This window comes from Aquarana catesbeiana, linkage group LG02 (genome assembly GCF_042186555.1).
Source record: "Aquarana catesbeiana isolate 2022-GZ linkage group LG02, ASM4218655v1, whole genome shotgun sequence".
Taxonomy (NCBI): Eukaryota; Metazoa; Chordata; class Amphibia; order Anura; family Ranidae; genus Aquarana; species Aquarana catesbeiana.
Window position 1 is genome coordinate 25445139 of NC_133325.1, and position 8013 is coordinate 25453151.

An 8013-nucleotide genomic window follows, 5' to 3' on the forward strand; every position below is an offset into this window, starting at 1 on the left:
GGGACCATAGAGATCTATAGGGAGAAGACAATGGAGGGATCATAGAGATCTATAGAGGGAAGACAATGGAGAGACCATAGAGATCTATAGAGAGAAGACAATGGAGGGATCATAGAGATCTATAGAGGGAAGACAATGGAGGGACCATAGAGATCTATAGAGGGAAGACAATGGAGAGACTATAGAGATCTATAGAGAGAAGACAATAGAGGGACCATAGAGATCTATAGAGAGAAGACAATGGAGGGACCATAGAGATCTATAGAGAGAAGACAATGGAGGGACCATAGAGATCTATAGAGGGAAGACAATGGAGGGACCATAGAGATCTATAGAGAGAAGACAATGGAGAGACCATAGAGATCTATAGAGGGAAGACAACGGAGAGACCATAGAGATCTATAGAGAGAAGACAATGGAGGGACCATAGAGATCTATAGAGGGAAGACAATGGAGGGACCATAGAGATCTATAGAGAGAAGACAATGGAGACACCATAGAGATCTATAGAGGGAAGACAATGGAGGGACCATAGAGATCTATAGGGAGAAGACAATGGAGGGACCATAGAGATCTATAGAGAGAAGACAATGGAGGGACCATAGAGATCTATAGGGAGAAGACAATGGAGGGAGCATAGAGATCTAAAGAGGGAAGACAATGGAGGGACCATAGAGATCTATAGAGAGAAGACAATGGAGGGACCATAGAGATCTATAGAGAAAAGACAATGGAGGGACCATAGAGATCTATAGGGAGAAGACAATGGAGGGACCATAGAGATCTATAGAGGGAAGACAATGGAGAGACCATAGAGATCTATAGAGGGAAGACAACGGAGAGACCATAGAGATCTATAGAGAGAAGACAATGGAGGGACCATAGAGATCTATAGAGGGAAGACAATGGAGGGACCATAGAGATCTATAGAGAGAAGACATGGAGGGATCATAGAGATCTATAGAGAGAAGACAATGGAGGGACCATAGAGATCTATAGAGAGAAGACAATGGAGAGACCATAGAGATCTATAGAGGGAAGACAATGGAGAGACCATAGAGATCTATAGAGAGAAGACAATGGAGGGACCATAGAGATCTATAGAGAGAAGACAATGGAGAGACCATAGAGATCTATAGAGGGAAGACAATGGAGAGACCATAGAGATCTATAGAGAGAAGACATGGAGGGATCATAGAGATCTATAGAGGGAAGACAATGGAGGAATTATAGAGATCTATAGAGAGAAGACAATGGAGGGACCATAGAGATCTATAGAGAGAAGACAATGGAGAGACCATAGAGATCTATAGAGGGAAGACAATGGAGAGACCATAGAGATCTATAGAGAGAAGACAATGGAGAGACCATAGAGATCTATAGAGGGAAGACAATGGAGAGACCATAGAGATCTATAGAGAGAAGACAATGGAGGGATCATAGAGATCTATAGAGAGAAGACAATGGAGGGACCATAGAGATCTATAGAGAGAAGACAATGGAGGGACCATAGAGATCTATAGAGAGAAGCCAATGGAGGGACCATAGAGATCTATAGGGAGAAGACAATGGAGGGATCATAGAGATCTATAGAGGGAAGACAATGGAGAGACCATAGAGATCTATAGAGAGAAGATAATGGAGGGATCATGGAGATCTATAGAGAGAAGACAATGGAGGGACCATAGAGATCTATAGAGAGAAGACAATGGAGGGACCATAGAGATCTATAGAGAGAAGCCAATGGAGGGACCATAGAGATCTATAGGGAGAAGACAATGGAGGGATCATAGAGATCTATAGAGGGAAGACAATGGAGGGACCATAGAGATCTATAGAGGGAAGACAATGGAGGGACCATAGAGATCTATAGAGAGAAGACAATGAAGGGACCATAGAGATCTATAGAGAGAAGACAATGAAGGGACCATAGAGATCTATAGAGGGAAGACAATGGAGGGACCATAGAGATCTATAGAGAGAAGACAATGGAGAGACCATAGAGATCTATAGAGGGAAGACAATGGAGGGACCATAGAGATCTATAGGGAGAAGACAATGGAGGGACCATAGAGATCTATAGAGAGAAGACAATGGAGGGACCATAGAGATCTATAGAGAGAAGACAATGGAGGGACCATAGAGATCTATAGAGGGAAGACAATGGAGGGATCATAGAGATCTATAGAGAGAAGACAATGGAGGGACCATAGAGATCTATAGAGAGAAGACAACGGAGAGACCATAGAGATCTATAGAGGAAAGACAATGGAGGGACCATAGAGATCTATAGGGAGAAGACAATGGAGGGACCATAGAGATCTATAGAGAGAAGACAATGGAGGGACCATAGAGATCTATAGGGAGAAGACAATGGAGGGAGCATAGAGATCTAAAGAGGGAAGACAATGGAGGGACCATAGAGATCTATAGAGAGAAGACAATGGAGGGACCATAGAGATCTATAGAGAAAAGACAATGGAGGGACCATAGAGATCTATAGGGAGAAGACAATGGAGGGACCATAGAGATCTAAAGAGGGAAGACAATGGAGAGACCATAGAGATCTATAGAGGGAAGACAACAGAGAGACCATAGAGATCTATAGAGAGAAGACAATGGAGGGACCATAGAGATCTATAGAGAGAAGACAATGGAGGGACCATAGAAATCTATAGAGGGAAGACAATGGAGGGACCATAGAGATCTATAGAGAGAAGACATGGAGGGATCATAGAGATCTATAGAGAGAAGACAATGGAGGGACCATAGAGATCTATAGAGAGAAGACAATGGAGAGACCATAGAGATCTATAGAGGGAAGACAATGGAGAGACCATAGAGATCTATAGAGAGAAGACAATGGAGGGACCATAGAGATCTATAGAGAGAAGACAATGGAGAGACCATAGAGATCTATAGAGGGAAGACAATGGAGAGACCATAGAGATCTATAGAGAGAAGACAATGGAGAGACCATAGAGATCTATAGAGGGAAGACAATGGAGAGACCATAGAGATCTATAGAGAGAAGACAATGGAGGGATCATAGAGATCTATAGAGAGAAGACAATGGAGGGACCATAGAGATCTATAGAGAGAAGACAATGGAGGGATCATAGAGATCTATAGAGGGAAGACAATGGAGGAATTATAGAGATCTATAGAGAGAAGACAATGGAGGGACCATAGAGATCTATAGAGAGAAGACAATGGAGAGACCATAGAGATCTATAGAGAGAAGACAATGGAGGGATCATAGAGATCTATAGAGGGAAGACAATGGAGGGACCATAGAGATCTATAGAGAGAAGACAATGGAGGGATCATAGAGATCTATAGAGGGAAGACAATGGAGGAATTATAGAGATCTATAGAGAGAAGACAATGGAGGGACCATAGAGATCTATAGAGAGAAGACAATGGAGAGACCATAGAGATCTATAGAGGGAAGGCAATGGAGAGACCATAGAGATCTATAGAGAGAAGACAATGGAGAGACCATAGAGATCTATAGAGGGAAGACAATGGAGGGACCATAGAGATCTATAGGGAGAAGACAATGGAGGGACCATAGAGATCTATAGAGAGAAGACAATGGAGGGACCATAGAGATCTATAGAGAGAAGACAATGGAGGGATCATAGAGATCTATAGAGGGAAGACAATGGAGGGATCATAGAGATCTATAGAGGGAAGACAATGGAGGGACCATAGAGATCTATAGAGGGAAGACAATGGAGAGACTATAGAGATCTATAGAGAGAAGACAATAGAGGGACCATAGAGATCTATAGAGAGAAGACAATGGAGGGACCATAGAGATCTATAGAGAGAAGACAATGGAGGGACCATAGAGATCTATAGAGGGAAGACAATGGAGGGACCATAGAGATCTATAGAGAGAAGACAATGGAGAGACCATAGAGATCTATAGAGGGAAGACAATGGAGGGACCATAGAGATCTATAGGGAGAAGACAATGGAGGGACCATAGAGATCTATAGAGAGAAGACAATGGAGGGACCATAGAGATCTATAGAGAGAAGACAATGGAGGGACCATAGAGATCTATAGAGGGAAGACAATGGAGGGATCATAGAGATCTATAGAGAGAAGACAATGGAGGGACCATAGAGATCTATAGAGAGAAGACAATGGAGGGACCATAGAGATCTATAGAGAGAAGACAATGGAGGGACCATAGAGATCTATAGAGAGAAGACAATGGAGGGACCATAGAGATCTATAGAGAAGACAATGGAGGGATCATAGAGATCTATAGAGGGAAGACAATGGAGGGACCATAGAGATCTATAGAGAGAAGACAATGGAGGGACCATAGAGATCTATAGAGAGAAGACAATGGAGGTACCATAGAGATCTATAGAGGGAAGACAATGGAGAGACCATCGAGATCTATAGAGGGAAGACAATGGAGGGACCATAGAGATCTATAGAGAGAAGACAATGGAGGGACCATAGAGATCTATAGAGAGAAGACAATGGAGAGACCATAGAGATCTATAGAGGGAAGACAACGGAGAGACCATAGAGATCTATAGAGAGAAGACAATGGAGGGACCATAGAGATCTATAGAGAGAAGACAATGGAGGGACCATAGAGATCTATAGAGAGAAGACAATGGAGGGACCATAGAGATCTATAGAGAGAAGACAATGGAGGAACCATAGAGATCTATAGAGAGAAGACAATGGAGGGACCATAGAGATCTATAGAGGGAAGACAATGGAGGGACCATAGAGATCTATAGAGAGAAGACAATGGAGACACCATAGAGATCTATAGAGGGAAGACAATGGAGGGACCATAGAGATCTATAGAGAGAAGACAATGGAGAGACCATAGAGATCTATAGAGGGAAGACAATGGAGAGACCATAGAGATCTATAGAGAGAAGACATGGAGGGATCATAGAGATCTATAGAGGGAAGACAATGGAGGAATTATAGAGATCTATAGAGAGAAGACAATGGAGGGACCATAGAGATCTATAGAGGGAAGACAATGGAGAGACCATAGAGATCTATAGAGGGAAGACAATGGAGGGACCATAGAGATCTATAGTGAGAAGACAATGGAGGGACCATAGAGATCTATAGAGAGAAGACAATGGAGGGACCATAGAGATCTATAGAGAGAAGACAATGGAGGGACCATAGAGATCTATAGAGAGAAGACAATGGAGGGACCATAGAGATCTATAGAGAGAAGACAATGGAGAGACCATAGAGATCTATAGAGAGAAGACAATGGAGGGACCATAGAGATCTATAGAGAGAAGACAATGGAGAGGCCATAGAGATCTATAGGGAGAAGACAATGGAGGGATCATAGACATCTATAGAGGGAAGACAATCGAGGGATCATAGAGATCTATAGAGGGAAGACAATGGAGGGATCATAGAGATCTATAGAGAGAAGACAATGGAGGGACCATAGAGATCTATAGAGGGAAGACAATGGAGAGACCATAGAGATCTATAGAGAGAAGACAATGGAGGGACCATAGAGATCTATAGGGAGAAGACGATGGAGGGACCATAGAGATCTATAGAGAGAAGACAATGGAGGGACCATAGAGATCTATAGAGAGAAGACAATGGAGGGACCATCGAGATCTATAGAGAGAAGACAATGGAGGGACCATAGAGATCTATAGGGAGAAGACAATGGAGGGATCATAGAGATCTATAGAGGGAAGACAATGGAGGGACCATAGAGATCTATAGAGAGAAGACAATGGAGAGACCATAGAGATCTATAGAGAGAAGACAATGGAGAGACCATAGAGATCTATAGAGGGAAGACAATGGAGGGATCATAGAGATCTATAGAGGGAAGACAATGGAGGGACCATAGAGATCTATAGAGAGAAGACAATGGAGAGACCATAGAGATCTATAGAGAGAAGACAATGGAGAGACCATAGAGATCTATAGAGGGAAGACAACGGAGAGACCATAGAGATCTATAGAGAGAAGACAATGGAGAGACCATAGAGATCTATAGAGGGAAGACAACGGAGAGACCATAGAGATCTATAGGGAGAAGACAATGGAGGGACCATAGAGATCTATAGAGAGAAGACAATGGAGGGACCATAGAGATCTATAGGGAGAAGACAATGGAGGGATCATAGAGATCTATAGAGGGAAGACAATGGAGGGACCATAGAGATCTATAGAGAGAAGACAACGGAGAGACCATAGAGATCTATAGAGAGAAGACAATGGAGGGACCATAGAGATCTATAGAGGGAAGACAATGGAGAGACCATAGAGATCTATAGAGAGAAGACAATGGAGGGACCATAGAGATCTATAGAGAGAAGACATGGAGGGATCATAGAGATCTATAGAGAGAAGACAATGGAGGGACCATAGAGGGAAGACAATGGAGAGACCATAGAGATCTATAGAGAGAAGACAATGGAGAGACCATAGAGATCTATAGAGGGAAGACAATGGAGAGACCATAGAGATCTATAGGGAGAAGACAATGGAGAGACCATAGAGATCTATAGAGGGAAGACAATGGAGGGATCATAGAGATCTATAGAGAGAAGACAATGGAGGGAACACAGAGATCTATAGAGAGAAGACAATGGAGAGACCATAGAGATCTATAGAGGGAAAACAATGGAGAGACCATAGAGATCTATAGAGAGAAGACATGGAGGGATCATAGAGATCTATAGAGGGAAGACAATGGAGGAATTATAGAGATCTATAGAGAGAAGACAATGGAGGGGACCATAGAGATCTATAGAGAGAAGACATGGAGGGATCATAGAGATCTATAGAGAGAAGACAATGGAGGGACAATAGAGATCTATAGAGAGAAGACAATGGAGAGACCATAGAGATCTATAGAGGGAAGACAATGGAGAGACCATAGAGATCTATAGAGAGAAGACAATGGAGAGACCATAGAGATCTATAGAGGAAGACAATGGAGAGGACCATAGAGATCTATAGAGAGAAGACAATGGAGGGACCATAGAGATCTATAGAGGGAAGACAATGGAGGGACCATAGAGATCTATAGAGGGAAGACAATGGAGAGACCATAGAGATCTATAGAGGGAAGACAATGGAGGGACCATAGAGATCTATAGAGAGAAGACAATGGAGGGACCATAGAGATCTATAGGGAGAAGACAATGGAGGGATCATAGAGATCTATAGAGGGAAGACAATGGAGGGACCATAGAGATCTATAGAGAGAAGACAATGGAGGGACATAGAGATCTATAGGAGAAGACAATGGAGGGACCATAGAGATCTATAGAGAGAAGACAATGGAGGGACCATAGAGATCTATAGGGAGAAGACAATGGAGGGATCATAGAGATCTATAGAGGGAAGACAATGGAGGGACCATAGAGATCTATAGAGAGAAGACAATGGAGGGACCATAGAGATCTATAGGGAGAAGACAATGGAGGGACCATAGAGATCTATAGAGGGAAGACAATGGAGAGGACCATAGAGATCTATAGAGGAGAAGACAATGGAGAGACCATAGAGATCTATAGAGAGAAGACAATGGAGGGACCATAGAGATCTATAGAGAGAAGACAATGGAGAGGACCATAGAGATCTATAGAGGAGAAGACAATGGAGGGACCATAGAGATCTATAGAGGGAAGACAATGAAGGGACCATAGAGATCTATAGAGGAAGACAATGAGGGATCATAGAGATCTATAGAGAGAAGACAATGGAGGGACCATAGAGATCTATAGAGGGAAGACAATGGAGAGACCATAGAGATCTATAGAGGAAGACAATGGAGGGACCATAGAGATCTATAGGGAGAAGACGATGGAGGGACCATAGAGATCTATAGAGAGAAGACAATGGAGGGACCATAGAGATCTATAGAGAGAAGACAATGGAGGGACCATAGAGATCTATAGAGGGAAGACAATGGAGGGACCATAGAGATCTATAGAGGGAAGACAATGGAGAGACCATAGAGATCTA